The sequence below is a fragment of the Trachemys scripta genome, chromosome 18, assembly GCF_013100865.1.
Source record: "Trachemys scripta elegans isolate TJP31775 chromosome 18, CAS_Tse_1.0, whole genome shotgun sequence".
Classification (NCBI taxonomy): domain Eukaryota; kingdom Metazoa; phylum Chordata; order Testudines; family Emydidae; genus Trachemys; species Trachemys scripta.
In genome coordinates, this window is record NC_048315.1 from 22,449,209 (window position 1) to 22,464,525 (window position 15,317).

The 15,317-nt window shown below is 47.4% G+C and overlaps 1 long non-coding RNA gene across 1 annotated transcript in view; it reads right to left on the reverse strand.

Moving 5' to 3' along the window:
• Nucleotides 1-499: 499 nt before the first annotated feature.
• The window catches only part of LOC117867350, a 31,256-nt gene continuing 16,438 nt past the window's right edge, over nucleotides 500-15,317 (reverse strand). Inside the window, exon 3 of the long non-coding RNA XR_004643379.1 lies at nucleotides 500-1,129. This is a non-coding gene — a long non-coding RNA (uncharacterized LOC117867350). The remainder of the gene's footprint in view (nucleotides 1,130-15,317) is intronic.

The window sequence follows — 15,317 nt, forward strand, 5'->3', positions numbered from 1 at the left end:
TGCTGCACCATCTACCGCCAAAAGGCAGTTAGCTGCTGCTGCTGTGTAGCAATGCAGTACCACGTCTGCCGGAATCCAGGTGACATATGGTGACGGTGAGCAGGTCTGAGCGGGCTCCATGCTTGCCGTGGTATGTTGTCTGCACAGGTAACCCAGGTAAATAGGCGCGAATCTATTGTCTGCCGGTGCTCTGACGGAGGGGGAGGGGCCTGACGACATGTACCCAGAACCTCCCGCGACACTGTTTTGCATCATCCGGGCATTGGGATCTCAACCCAGAATTCCAATGGGCGGCGGAGACTGCGGGAACTGTGGGATAGCTGTGGGATAGCTACCCATAGTGCAATGCTCCGGAAGTCGACGCTAGCCTCGGTACTGTGGACGTGGTCCGCCGACTAGAGCACTTAGAGCATTTTATGTGGGGACACACACAATCGGCTGTATACAACCGATTTCTATAAAGCCGGCTTCTATAAATTCGAACTAATTTCGTAGTGTAGACATACCCTTAGAGCAGTGGGGTCAGACACAAAGACCACTGATTAGTGTGGACAAGCAGCCCCCTTGTCCCATCCCAGGCCACACTCCTGCCCAGGTGAGAGAAGGAACAGAACCCAAGAGTCCGGACTTCTCCTGGGAAACCATTCCCCATGTCAAATTCACAACCTCCCTAATCATATGAAGCTCAGGGCCCCTGTTTCCCATTGATTTCCACAGCAGCTCACAGGGCCTGGCCCAGCTCAGAGACTCTCAGCCTGGGGAACAGTCTCCCACAAGGGAAGGGCTGGGAGTCTCATTGCTGGGACATTTCCAAGGAAACTGTAGATGGCTCTGGAGAAGCCTCTGCAGGAAATCTGTGGCCCAGTCTGAAAGCGAGGGGCTCCTGGGGACTGTTTGCAAAGATTTTCTCCCCCTATTTCTGCTTCTCCCCAGACAGACAGGGGAAGCCACTTAATGCCACTTACTTGCTCTAGGTGATGGAGCGATGGATGTTGGACGTCCAATGTCACCAGCTGTCCCTCGCCCTTTTCCTCACTTTCCAACCCAAGGCAGGCTGGAGGGGATGGTCCCCAGAGGCATTACCTTGCTCAGTTAGCAGGGAGGGTGTGGACACTGGGCAACTGACTGGCTGTGAAAAGAAGAGTCTGTCTTATTGCCAAGTGACAGAGAAACTCAGCCAGCAGCAGGGGGTCCAGAACTCTGCCCTAGTGCAGGGGTGATGACACCTCCCAGCACCTAACATACCAGCACTTTACACACATTCATGAAGGCTGTAGGTACCCCAACACTCCTGAGGGGAAACAGGCTTGGGGAGGGAAGCTACTGGCTCAGGATCACACCAAGTGTCAGAGTCATGGATGGGACCCAGCAGTCCTTATTTCCAAGCCCCTTCACTAACCACTGATGCACACTCCCTCCCAGAGCTGGCAATTACAGCCAGGCCCTTAGGTCCAGTCCCCCTGCCCTTGAGAGGCAGTGTGATCCGCTGTAGGCACTGGACCAGGGGATTGGGAGTCCAGACGTCTGGATCCATTGTTGGTTTTCCTGTGGGACTTTGAGCAAGTCGCTCCCCCCTCTCTGACTCAGTGCCCAGCAGTCAAATGGGGATTTAATACTCACCCTCTATTGTAAAGTGCTGGGAGAGCCACCAGGAAAAGCTGCTCTGTCAGTGCTAAGCAGCATCTGACCATTAGAGGTCGGAGCACACTGCCCAGAACGAGGAATGTTTGGCTCTGGCTTTCAGTTGTTTGTTTTTGGCAGGGAATCAGTATAATATCCCCAAACAGCAACAATCCTCCATTGGCCTTCTCAACACAAAGGGGTAGGGGACAAACCTCTCTACAGATACAGAAATGGTTAGTCATGCAATTGTTATAATTTATTTGGATAATGTGAGATCATTACAAACTTGTCTGCGTCTTTACTAAATCATAGAAAAATACTGAAGTATTTTTCTATATTTGGTGCTTGGAGACTAATAGCTTATAGATTGATGGGTTGAGTTGCTTTTTTTCATAAATGAACTGATCCAGCCAGTTAAATAAACTCCTAGGAACTCTTTGCTTTCTCCCAATATGTGACAGTCACAGAAATCTTTGAGGAGACACCTCCTCCTGCCCATCAATCTGTAATTATCGCCTCTAGGAGCAATGGCAGACTCCAAAATGGTGCTTTTTCAATGGTATAATTTCTATGTTGTTGCAATATTCTTTATAGTTTATGTGATGCAATGTTAGAAAGAGATAGTTCAATATTAGTTGATTGTGATTTGTTTGTGTAGATGATGTTTGGTAGGAGCTTTTCATTGTGAATTGAGGGTTAAGTTATTGTTGCATGTGATCTTAGGAACTGTTTGGTTAAAAGCAAACACCCAACATCAACGAGAGTGTCCTCTCAAAAAGGAAGACAACATTCCACCCCCAGCTCTCTTACAGAATCTTTGAAATATCAGGCTCAAAGGGACCTCAAAAGGTCATCAAGTCCTGCTCCCTGCACTGAGGCAGGACCAAGTGAACCTAGACTATCCTTTAAAAATCTCCAGTGATGGGGATTCCACAACCTCCGTTGAAGCCTATTCCTGTACTTAACTGTCCTTATACTTAAACAGTTTTTCCTAATATGTAACCTAAATTTTCTTTGCTGCAGATTTAGCCCATTGCTTCTTGTCCTACCTTCAGAGGACATGGAGAACAATTGATCACTGTCCTCTTTATAACAGTCCTTACCATATTTGAAGACTGTTACCAGATTGTCCCTCAGTAGTACGAGATGATTACCACCCATGGCTTACAAAGAACAATGCAACCCAGAAGGATATTAGCCTGTTTTGTAACTGCATCCCATTGCTGACCCATATTCAATTTGTCATCCACTATAACCTCCAGATCCTTTTCAGCATTACCACCACTTAGCCAGTTATTCCCCAGTTGGTAGTTGTGCATTTGACTTTCCTCCCTAAATTAAGTACTTTGCACTTGTCTTTACTGAATTCCATTTTGTTGATTTCAAATCAATTCTCCAATTCCTGTCATCTGCAACTTTTATAAGCATATTCTCCGCTCCATTATCCAAATTATTAGTGAAATATTTGAATAGTACCAGACCCAGGACTAACCCATGCGGAACCCCACTAGATACACTCTGACTGGCAGCAAACATTGATCATATTCAAAGAATAATTGTCTTTCAACCAGTTGTGTACCCACATTATACTGATTGCATCTAGGCCTCATTTCCCTAGTTTGCTAATGAGAATGTCATGTGGGACTGTGTCAAAAGCCTTATTGACACCAAGATATAGGACATCTACTTCTTCCCCCCCGTCCCCCCATCCACTAGGCCAGTAATCCTGTCAAAGAAGGAAATAGGATTGGTTTGGAATGATCTGTTCTTGACAAATCCACGCTTACTCTTCCTTATAACCCTACAATCCTGTAGGTGCTTACAAACTGATTGTTTAATAATTTGTTCCAGTATCTTTCCAGGTATCCAAGTGACACTGACTAATCTTTAAGTCCCCAAGTACTGTCTTGTTAATGGATGGAAAGATACTTTTTTTCCTAGCAGCTCAGAAGAGAACTGGTGTACAGCACCTGGTTTGTTAAGGCCACAAAAGCTGAGCCAGGAACCTCTTCTCTCCCCCTGGCAAAGAATCCCAGGTGACTAAAATAGTGGGAGTCACAGCCCTGAATGGGCTTTAATAGAGACAAAATTTGGCCCTGACCATTTCTTGTTCTTGTAGCAAATTTTAGAATTCCTTGGCGCTCAACACCTTGACACACCCCTTTCTCCTTGACAAAGGGCTTTAAAGCCCATTATCTCACCAAGGGTATGTCTACACTACGTGATTACTCCGATTTTATAGAATTTGATTTTTGGCAACAGATTGTATAAAGTTGAGTGCATGCGGCCACACTAAGCACATTAATTCGGCGGTGTGCGTCCCTGTACCGAGGCTAGCATCGACTTCCGGAGTGTTGCACTGTAGGTAGCTATCCCATAGTTCCCGCAGTCTCCCCCGCCCATTGGAATTCTGGGTTGAGATCCCAATGCCTGATGGGGCAAAAAACATTGTCGCTGGTGGTTCTGGGTATATGTCGTCAGGCCCCCCTCTCCCTCCCTCCGTGAAAGCAACGGCAGACAACCGTGTCGCGCCTTTTTTCCTGGGTGAACTGTGCAGACGCCATACCACGGCAAGCATGGAGCCCGCTCAGCTCAAGACAGCAGTCATGAACATTGTAAACACCTCGCGCATTATCGTGCAGTTTATGCTGAATTAGAACCTGAAAAACCAGGTGAGGCGGAGGCGGCGACAGCAGCGCGGCGACAAGAGTGATGAGGACACAGAATTCTCTCAAACCGCGGGCCCCGGCACTTTGGAGATCATGGTGTTACTGGGGCAGGTTCTAGCCGTGGAAACAAGCACAGACTGGTGGGACCGCATAGTGTTGCAGGTGTGGGACGATTCCCAGTGGCTGCGAAACTTTCACATGCGTAAGGGCACTTTCATGGAACTTTGTGACTTGCTTTCCCCTGCCCTGAAGCGCCAGAATACCAGGATGAGAGCAGTCCTCACAGTTGAGAAGCGAGTGGCAATAGCCCTGTGTAAGCTTGCAACGCCAGACAGCTACTGGTCAGTCGGGAATCAATTTGGAGTGGGCAAATCTACTATGGGGGCTGCTGTGATGCAAGTAGCCAAAGAAATCACTGAGCTGCTGCTACCAAAGGTAGTGACTCTGGGAAATGTGCAGGTCATAGTAGGTGGCTTTGCTGCAATGGGATTTCCTAACTGTGGTGGGGTGATAGATGGAAGCCATATCCCTATCTTGGCACTGGAGGACCAGGGCAGCCAGTACATAAACCGCAAGGGGTACTTTTCAATGGTGCTGCAAGCACTGGTGGATCACAAGGGACATTTCACCAACATCAACGTGGAATGGCCGGGAAGGGTTCATGACGCTTGCATCTTCAGGAACACTAGTCTGTTTAAATGGCTGCAGCAAGGGATTTACTTCCCAGACCAGAAAATAACCGTTGGGGATGTTGAGATGCCTATAGTTATCCTTGGGGACCCAGCCTACCCCTTGCTCCCATGACTCATGAAGTCATACACAGGAAGCCTGGACAATAGTCAGGAGCTGTTCAACTACAGGCTGAACAAGTGCAGAATGGTGGTAGAATGTGCATTTGGACATTTAAAGGGTCGCTGGCACACTTTACTGACTCACTCAGACCTCAGCCAAACCAATATTCCCATTGTTATTGCTGCTTGCTGTGTGCTCCACAATCTCTGTGAGAGTAACGGGGAGACCTTTATGGCGGGGTGGGAGGCTGAGGCAAATCGCCTGGCCACTGATTACGTGCAGCCAGACACCAGGGCGATTAGAAGAGCACACCAGGAAGCGCTGCGCATCAGAGAAGCTTTGAAAATCAGTTTCATGACTGGCCAGGCTACGGTGTGAATGTTCTGTTTGTTTCTGCTTGATGAAAACCCACCCCCTTGATTGACTCATTCCCTGGAAGCAACCCACCCTCCCCCCTTCGATCACAGCTTGCTTTCAAAGGGAATAAAGTCACTATCATTTAAAAATCATGTATTTTTTATTAATTGATTATAAACATAGGGAGAGAACTGGGGTTTGGAAGGAGGGGAAGAGGGAAGGAAAAGGCCACTTCAAAAGTTGTTGAATGACAGCCTTTTGCTTGGGCTGTCCACTGGGTTGGAGTGGCAGGGTACACAGAGCCTCCCCCCCCCCCCCCCGTTCTTGGGCATCTGGGTGAGGAGCCTATGGAACTTGGGGAGGGGGGAGGGCAGTTATACAGGGGCTGCAGCGGCACTCTATGATCCTGCTGCCGTTCCTGAAGCTCCACCAGACGCCGGAGTATGTCCATTTGATCACGCAGCAGCCCCAGCGTTGCATCCTGCCTCCTCTGATCTTCCTGCCGCCACCTCTGATCTTCCTGCTGCCACCTCTCATCTCGAGCATTCCTCCTCTCCTCACGTTCATCCCTCCTGTTCTCATGTTTGTTCCTCCTGTCCTCACATTCATTGGCAGCTTTCCTGTACTTTGATACTGTGTCCTTCCACTCATTCAGATGAGCTCTTTCATTGCAGGTCGACCGCATGATCTCGGAGAACATTTTGTCTCGCATGTGTTTTTTTCGCCGTCTTATCTGAGATAGCCTTCGGGATGGAGGAGGGAGGCTTGAAAAATTTGCAGCTGCGAGAGGGAAAAAAGGGAGAGAAGTATTTAAAAAGATACATTTTACAGAACAATGCTTATACTCTTTCACGGTGAACAACACTATTCACATTACATAGCACATGTAATTTCGGTACAAATTTGCATCTTGAGTGCCTGCGGCTTTGGTGTTAGAGATCACAGATGCAGGGCCGGGCAACAGAATTCGGCTTGCATGCGGCCATGGTAAGCCATTGTCTTTCGGCTTCTGCAACCTTCATAAAAGCAGCGCCCTCCTTTCCCATACTAAGCAAAGCCCGTTGAGTGCTGCGTTTTTCGTGTTAACGTGCAGCAGCAGCAGCAGAAACCAAACTAACCGCCCCCCCACATCCAATTCTCTGGGATGATCGTTTTACCCCTCCCCCCACCGTGTGACTGGTATCAGGGAAGATCCCTGCTAGCCAAACGCGAACAGCTCAGTGCCAATGCCCCCCCTCCCACCCTCCACTTGGCTAACTGCAGGGAAGGATTTCTTTTCAGCCACAGGCAAACAGCCCAGTAGGAATGGCCACCTCTGTCCCCTTAATTAAATTCCCATATTTCAACCAGGTTACCATGAACGATATCACTCTCCTGAGGATAACACAGCGAGATAAAGAACGGATGTTGCTTGAATGCCAGCAAACACTGGGACCATACACTGCCAGACTTTGGCATGCAATGATACAAGATTACTTGCTACTAGCATGGTGTGGTCAAGTGTCCTACCATGGAGGACGGAATAAGGCTGCACTGCCCAGAAACCTTCTGCAAAGGCTTTTGGAGTACCTCCAGGAGAGTTTCATGGAGATGTCCCTGGAGGATTTCCGCTCCATCCCCAGACACGTTAACAGACTTTTCCAGTAGCTGTACTGGCCGCAAATGCATCCCAAGTCCTCAGGGCAAATTAATCATTAAAAAACGCTTGCTTTTAAACCATATTTTATATTTACAAAGGTACACTCACCAGAGGTCCCTTTTTCGGCTTCATGGTCTGGGATACTGCCTTGGGAGGGTTGGGAGGCTACTTCAGTCAGGCTGAGAAAAAGATCCTGGCTGTTGTGGAGAACGGTGTGTTGTGTGCTCTCCGCAAGCTCGTCCGCCTCCTCCTCATCATCTTCCTCCGCAAAATCCTCAGGCATGGCTGAGAGTAACCCCTCATCGGAATCCACGGTCAGGGTGGGGTAGTGGTGGTGGCGCCCCCTAGAATTGCATGCAGCTCAGCGTAGAAGTGGCATGTCTGCAGCTCTGCCCCGGACCTTCCGTTTGCTTCTTTGGTTTTCTGGTACGCTTGTCTGAGCTCTTTAACTTTCAGGTGGCACTGATATGAGTCCCTATTGTGGCCTCTCTCCATCAGGCCCTTGGAGATTTTTTCAAATGTTTTGGCATTTCGTCTTTTGGAACGTAGTTCTGCTAGCACGGAATCATCTCCCCATACAGCGATCAGATCCAGTACCTCCTGTACGGTCCATGCTGGTGCTCTTTTTCAATTCTCGGACTGCATGGTTACCTGTGCTGATGAGCTCTGCATGGTCACCTGTGCTCTCCACGCTGGGCAAACAGGAAATGAAATTCAAAAGTTTGCGGGGCTTTTCCTGTCTACCTGGCCAGTGCATCCGAGTTCAGATTGCTGTCCAGAGCGGTCAGGTGCACTGTGGGATAGCTCCCGGAGGCCAATACCGTTGAATTGCGTCCACACTAACCCTAATTCGAACCGGCAATGTCAATTTTGGCGCTACTCCCCTCGTCGGGGAGGAGTACAGAAATCGATTTTAAGAGCCCTTTATGCTGAAGTAAATGACTTCGTTGTGTGGACAGGTGCAGGGTTAATTTGATTTAATGCTGCTAAATTCGACCTAAACTCATAGTTTAGACCAGGCTCACTACTCCCCTGAGTTAGAGAAGTATCCCTATTCCCATTGGACAGATGGGGATACTGAGGTATAGGGATGGGAAGTGACCTGCCAAAGGTCACACAGCAAGGCAAGGGCAGAGCCAGAAGAGAAGCGAAGAGTCCTGACTCCAGCTCTAATTGATGGACAGCAAACCCCCCAGAGGCAGGAATAGAGCCCAGGAATTGAGATCGCGGGAAAATGTTCATTGAAACAGTTTTGTGTCAGAAAATCCCATTAAGACTATACCAGTTTGTTTCTTGAAATCATATCGATTTGGATAAAAATTCCTTGCAAAAACATTTTTTGCACAACAAAAGCATGTCCTGGTTGTCAAAGTGTTAAACTATCTCATTGCATACAAAGAGTAGATACTTTGAACTAGAAAATTAGATAAGATGCTTCAGTCTGAGCTAAGTAGTTGCTGCTCTTAACTATTTAACAATAATAAAACACAAATAAAATAGACTATTTCAGCTATAATGTCATAATCTGACATGACTCAGCACGATAGGGCACCTCATATTATGCACTGCTACTAGGGACACCCTCAAACTGATCCCCACAACTTCCCATCCTCCACCTGCTGTGAGGTAGGTAGAAGATTGTTATCCTTAACTGACAGAGGGAGAAACTAAGGCTGAGAAAGGTGAAGTGACTTGTCTGAGGTCACACAGCCAGTCAGTGGCAGAGTTGGGAACAGGACCCAGGAGTCCTGACTTTCAAACTAGCCATCAGATCTTGAATTTCATACATTCACTGATCAGAATAAAGTGTTCTCAGATGAGCTACAGACCAACAATTGTTCAGAGTAATTATTCAGTAAGTATTTTAGAAGAACTAGAACGTTAGAGAGAATCATGATCTGAACAGACAATTAATGGGGAGAAGCAACAAGATTAATTGAATACATGATTGGTTGTGACTCATTTGCTTGGTCTTAAAGAGAACAACAAGGACCCGAATCTACTCCCTGTCAATAGCACTGTGCTCATCCAATAAACATTGAGACTCTGAGGGGCAAGAGGCAGAGGGTTCTCACCAGATATCCCAAAGGATGGCCCAGGTCACCATCAGAGGTGATCATTCTTGGAACACTTTTCCAGCCCCCCCTCTTTGTGGGAGGGGAGCAGGGAAAAACTCAAAGATAAAAGAAGCAATAGAAGAAGAGAAAGGAAGGATGGACGGAGGAAAAGGGAAACCAAAAAGGACAAACCCCAGTGATTCTAAGGGACAAAGTCCTAGATGGGAAATAAAATTCTGCCACCTTAGCCTAGAGTTTTCTGTGCCTAGAATTTAGCCGGCAACAGATAGATCAGACTGAACAGGTTCCAAAGCTCTCTGAGGCTCTTCCCTTCTAAACCAGGGATGTCCATTTTCTAGCAAAATCAGTAGTAGGAAAGGAGAAAACTCTGAAGAGGGTCTTCCTCGCGCTCATGTACATGAATCTGAATTCTCTCTCAGTCCTCAAGGAGAGATCTCAAGAAGACTTGCTGCAGCAAAGCCACAGGGGTCTCCAAGGTTGCCCCAGCCCTGCACTCCTGTCCTGCCTGGCTGGTATCCTGGGGCTCTCTGTGAAGTCATCGCCTCCCCACCACCTTTGGCTGAGGATGTGAGGTTGAGGTCCTGAAAAAGGCTCTAGGGATGTCACTGTCACACCCACCCCTCCCATGCAAGGCTGATGTCCTGCCCCTGGCCAGCCTCTTCGGATGTTTGAACTGCTCCCTGTGGATCATGCTGCTCACTCAATGTTGAGTGTTGGAAACAAGTCGGCTTCTCAGTAAAACGTCAGAGGCTGCCCCCTCTGCCACACTCTGTTTTTCATAATTTGTAGACTTTAAGGCCAGAAGAAACCATTAGAGCAGGGGTTCTCAAACTGGGGGTTGGGAGGTTATTACATGGGAGGTTGCAAGCTGTCAGCCTCCATCCCAAACCCTGATTCACCTCCAGCATTTATAATGGTGTTAAATGTATTTAAAAGTGTTTTTAATTTATAAGGGGGGGTCACACTCAAAGGCTTGCTATGTGAAAGTGGTCACCAGTACAAAGCTTTGAGAACCACTGCATTAGAGCATCTCATCTTAACTCCTACTTATCACAGGCCTCCTGTAGAGCACAATAACTGTTTTTTGACCAAAGCACCTCCCAGAAAGGCATCTAGTCTTCATTAGAAGCCATCAAAAGATGGAGAATCCACTACTTCCCTTGGTAGTTTGTTCTGGTGGTGAATCATCCTCACTGTTAAATATCTGTGCCTTATTTCTAATACAAATTGGTCTGTTTTCACCTTCCAGCCATTGGGTTTTTTTATGCCTTTCTCAGCTAGATTAAAGGGGCTTTTAATACCTGATATTTTCTCTCCATGAAGGCACTTCATCCAATCAATTCACCACTCAATCTTTTCTATAAACGAAACAGATTGAGCTCTTTCAATAGCTCACTAGAAAACATTTTTCTCCAACCCTCAAAACATTTGATGACTCTTTGCTGCACCTTCTCCAATTTTTCAACATCTTTTTAAATACGTGGACACCCAAACTGGCTGCAATATTCCAATAGCAGCCTCTCCAATGCTGTGTCACCTCCCTACCCAATCAGTACTCTATGCATATGTCTAATGGTGGCTTTCACCCCGTACTCCACAGCATCACACTGGGAGCTCATGTTGAGTGGCTTGCCAGTATGACCCCTAAATCCTTTTCAGAGTCACTGCTTGCCTGGATACAGTTCCCCCATTCGTGTGGCCGGTGTGCTTTGTTGCTAGGTATATCGCCTTGCAGTTCATGCTGTTAAAACTTGTTCTGTTTGAATGGGTCCAGCTTACAAAGTGATCAACTTCGCTCTTTATGACTGCCCTGTCATCATTATATACCACTCTGCCATCCACCAATGGTATCAGCCGTTATTTTATATTTTCTTCCCGTTCACTGATAAAAATCATTAAAAAAATTAGTTCTTGAGAGCCTCTTCAGACCCCTAGTATCAAGTGCCTGCTCCCCACAGCACAGTGGGAAAAGGCCATCCAGCCCTGCTGTTACATAGGAGCTAAGCATAGAACAAACAGATGCTTAGGAGCTGTCTTACCCATAGGCTCTGAACAACATGCCGGGGTCAGCAGCTTATAAATGCACTACAGAGCTATAGTGTAGACAGGTCCCAACTGTGTGTGTAAAATAGGAATAATAAAACCTCGATTTTCTCTATTTTATAGTTGGGGAAACTGAGGCACACAGCGGTGAAGAGACCTGTCATGGCCACAAAGCCAGGAATAGAAAATGGCAGGTTTTCTGATTGCCAGTCCTGGGCCCTAGCTCTGGTTATCCTGGCCTCTCTGTTCTAACTTTAGTCACAGCCCAACTAAATGTTTTCTTCTCCATGTCCCTTAACTCCACATCACTGCAGAAGAAAGATACTCTGTTAGCCAGCATGCTCTAATGCATGTGGGTGTCTTTCCAAAAGACGTGCTCTGGCTCAGTGACATGTTATGGGTTTAATGGAGGAACCTAGTGACATTCTACGACCAGTGTTGTGCAGGAGGTCAGACTAGATGGGCATAATGATCCTTTCTGACCTTAAAGTCGATGAATCGATACATTTCACTGCTGCTAGGAAGAGAACTCTGGACATATTTTCTCATTCAATTTTAGTTGGAATAATTTAAATCCAGTCAAAAGCATTTCCTTTTCAATTGTGTCTGCAGCCCCTTTGATAGCAAACAGTTACTGTTAGACTGAAGCTTTCCAGTTTCAGCCTGTCCCAGGGTGAGATGGCCATTAAAGGGGTTAGAGCTTTCCAGTTTCTGCCCTATCCCAGGTTATGCAACTCCCCAGTGAAGGGAATAAGTGTAGGGGGTCATGTGACATGGAGCAAAATGTGACTAGGGCCTGGTCCACACTAACCCCCCACTTCGAACTAAGGTACGCAACTTCAGCTACGTTATTAACGTAGCTGAAGTCGAAGTACCTTAGTTCGAACTTACCGTGGGTCCAGACGCGGCAGGCAGGCTCCCCCGTCGATGCTGCTTACTCCTCTCGCCAAGCTGGAGTACCGGTGTCGACGGCGAGCACTTCCGGGATCGATCCCAGAAGATCGATTGTTTACCGCCGGACCCGGAGGTAAGTATAGACCTACCCTAGGACCCAGGGCCGGCTCCAGGCACCAGCGGAGGAAGCACGTGCCTGGGGCGGCACATGCTAAGGGGCAGCATTCTGTCCATTCTTGGGGCGGCACAGTCCGGACGGCTTTTTTTTTTTTTCTTGCTTCGGCAGTTCGGGCGGCTTTTTTTTTGCTTGGGGCGGCAAAAATGGTAGAGCCGGCCCTGCTAGGACCCAGGCCTGCTGGAGATATAAGGGCAGCCTGTGCTCAGCCAGGAAAGAGACCCCCAACAGGACCAGTCTTGCGAGGGACTTGGATAGTCCTTTAAAGGTCAGGGGAAAGGCAGGAAGGGGCCAGGCTGAGCACATAGGACAAGGACCTAAGGGGGGAAGACAGGATACTTTAGGTGATGGGGCAGAAAGTCCAATTGCTTTAGGCTCTGAGGGCCAGACACCTAGAGGTGAAGGTGATTGTCGGGACATATGTCCTTCTTCCCTAGGGTAGATTTTATAGTGGAGAAAACAGATACACCAAGGGGAAGTGAGTTAACCGCCAAGGTCACCCAGTGAGTTTGTATTACAGTGCATGTTCACAAGGGGGCTGAATTAAGACTTTACGGCCAACCTTAAATCTGGCATTTCCTAACTTCTGAGTCCTCAAACCTGCAACCATAATAAAGTTCTTTTAATGCAGTTGTCATAACTATAAAGGGAAGGGTAACAGCTCTCCTGTGTACAGTACTGTAAAATCCCTCCTGGCCAGAGACTCCAAAATCCTTTTCCCTGTAAAGGGTTAAGAAGCTCGGATAACCTGGCTGACACCTGACCCAAAGGACCAATAAGGGAACAAGATACTTTCAAATCTTGTGGGGGGGGGGAAGGCTTTTGTTTGTGCTCTTTGTTTGGGAAGTTGTTCACTCTTGGGACTGAGAGGGACCAGACATCAATCCAGGTTCTCCACATCTTTCTGAACAAGTCTCTCATATTTCAAACTTCTAAGTAAACAGCCAGGCAAGGCGTGTTAGTTTATCTTTGTTTTCTCAACATGTAAATGTACCTTTTGCTAGAGTGTTTATCTCTGTTTGCTGTACTTTGAACCTAAGGCTAGAGAGGGGTCCTCTGAGCTCTTTAAGTTTGATTACCCTGTAAAGTTATTTTCCATCCTGATTTTACAGAGATGATTTTTACCTTTTTCTTTAATTAAAAGCCTTCTTTTTAAGAACCTGATTGATTTTTCCTTGTTTTTAGATCCAAGGGGTTTGGATCTGTATTCACCAGGGAATTGGTAAAGAGTCTCTCAAGGCTACCCAGGGAAGGGAATTAGCACATTGGGAATGGTGGCAGCGGACCAGATCTAAGCTGGTAGTTAAGCTTAGAAGTTTTCATGCAGGCCCCCACATTTGTACCCTAAAGTTCAAAGTGGGGAAGCAGCCTTGACAGCAGTTTTTGTGTAATTTCCTAGGTTTGCAAAAAACACAAACAAATAGAAATTCCATCACGTGGCATCATATTGCCACACACATGGATCATCAGCAGTGCTGGAGCCTTTTGATCTGTTCCACAGACCGCTGTCATTTGACCTAATGGACAAAAGGATAGCAATAGTAGGTTGTCATCTCTGTGGACCAGCACTTATGAGGGATGAGACACTTTGCCACTGGGTTTCACAGATACTTGCTGAAAGCAGAGGAATGGTGAGACTCAGGGACCTCAGGTCCCATTCCAGGCTCTGGAGGGGAGGGTGCTCCAGTGGGCATAGACACATCTGCCTGTTTCCCCACAAGCTTGATGCATTCTGACCTACCCTAGTCCTGTCTCCTCCCCCTCCCTAGCTCCTTGTCTACCCAGTCCCAGTACCCACTCCCCAGGCTTTTCATCCCAGTCCCAGTCTCCTGGCTCACTGTTTGAATCCCAATTCTCTCCCATTCACCATCTTTTTGCCCAGTCAGTCTCAGTCATCCCTCTCCCTGCTCTGCACCCAATCTGTTTCTCTACGCTGATCTCCCTCTATGGGCTCCTCATCCACTCTCAGTCTTCCTTCCCTGGCTTGCCATTTCTCAGGCTTTTCATCCCAGTCCCCTTGCTCAGCCAGTCCCTGTTCCTCCGTCTTTTCTCCTCATACAATTGGTCTCTCTCTCCCATCCTGGCCTCCAATCTCAAACTTCTTCCCCAGTCTCTTTTGTCCAATTGGTGTTGTTTCCCCATCCCTTGTCCTGGGCTCCACATCCCAGTCTTCACCCCAACTCCCAATCCTAGTTCTCCCCCCCTCACGCCGAGCCTCTAGTTCCAGTTTCTGTCCTCCCTGTTCCCACCCAGGCTCCTTGTCCCGTTTTACAGCCTCTTGTATCACACCCTCCACAGGTCCAGCTCGTCTCCTCGGAGTTCAGATCTGACAGCTTCCTCCTCCATGCTTCCTGGGACCAGCAAGGGGATGGGAGTCATTGAGCACACAGGAAAGACAATCTCTGCTCTCATTTCAGATGTCTGGACCTGGCATGGCTCGCAGGAGCCCAGAACTGAAATTGCAAGGAGAGTCCAGCTCTTGCCCAGGCTGGGGCATGCTCAGTACAGATGGAATCTTTGGAGACTGTAGTTTCTGAAATCTTTACTAAGCATGTGCAAAAGGTGTTTTTTTCTTCATTGGTTTATGAATGGGCCAAATCTGGGCAGATTTTCACAGGGACATCAAAGGCTACCCCCTGCCTAATTTCAAGTCCCTGCTCCAAAACATGGGGGTGACAGACCTACTTAAAGAAAAGGTCACCAGAAATTTTTAACATGGGTAAAACCATGGTTTGTTCCTCAGCCTCTCTCTGAAGCAGCTGAACATTTGTGTGTGTAATTTTCCAGAATGACTCAGGTGTGGGGAATCTTTCTCACATCTTCTGCAGTGAAGAGCAATGCAAAATATTCATTTAGCTTCTCCGCAACAGCCTTGTCTTCCTTGAGTGCTTGTTTAGGACCTCAATTGACCAGTGACATCGCTGACTCTTTGGCAGGCTTCTGATGTACTTAAGAAAAATTGTTATTTTTTGTGACTTTTGCTAGTTGCTCTTCAAATTCTTTTTTGGCTTGCCTAATTACACTTTTACACTTGACTTGCTAGAATT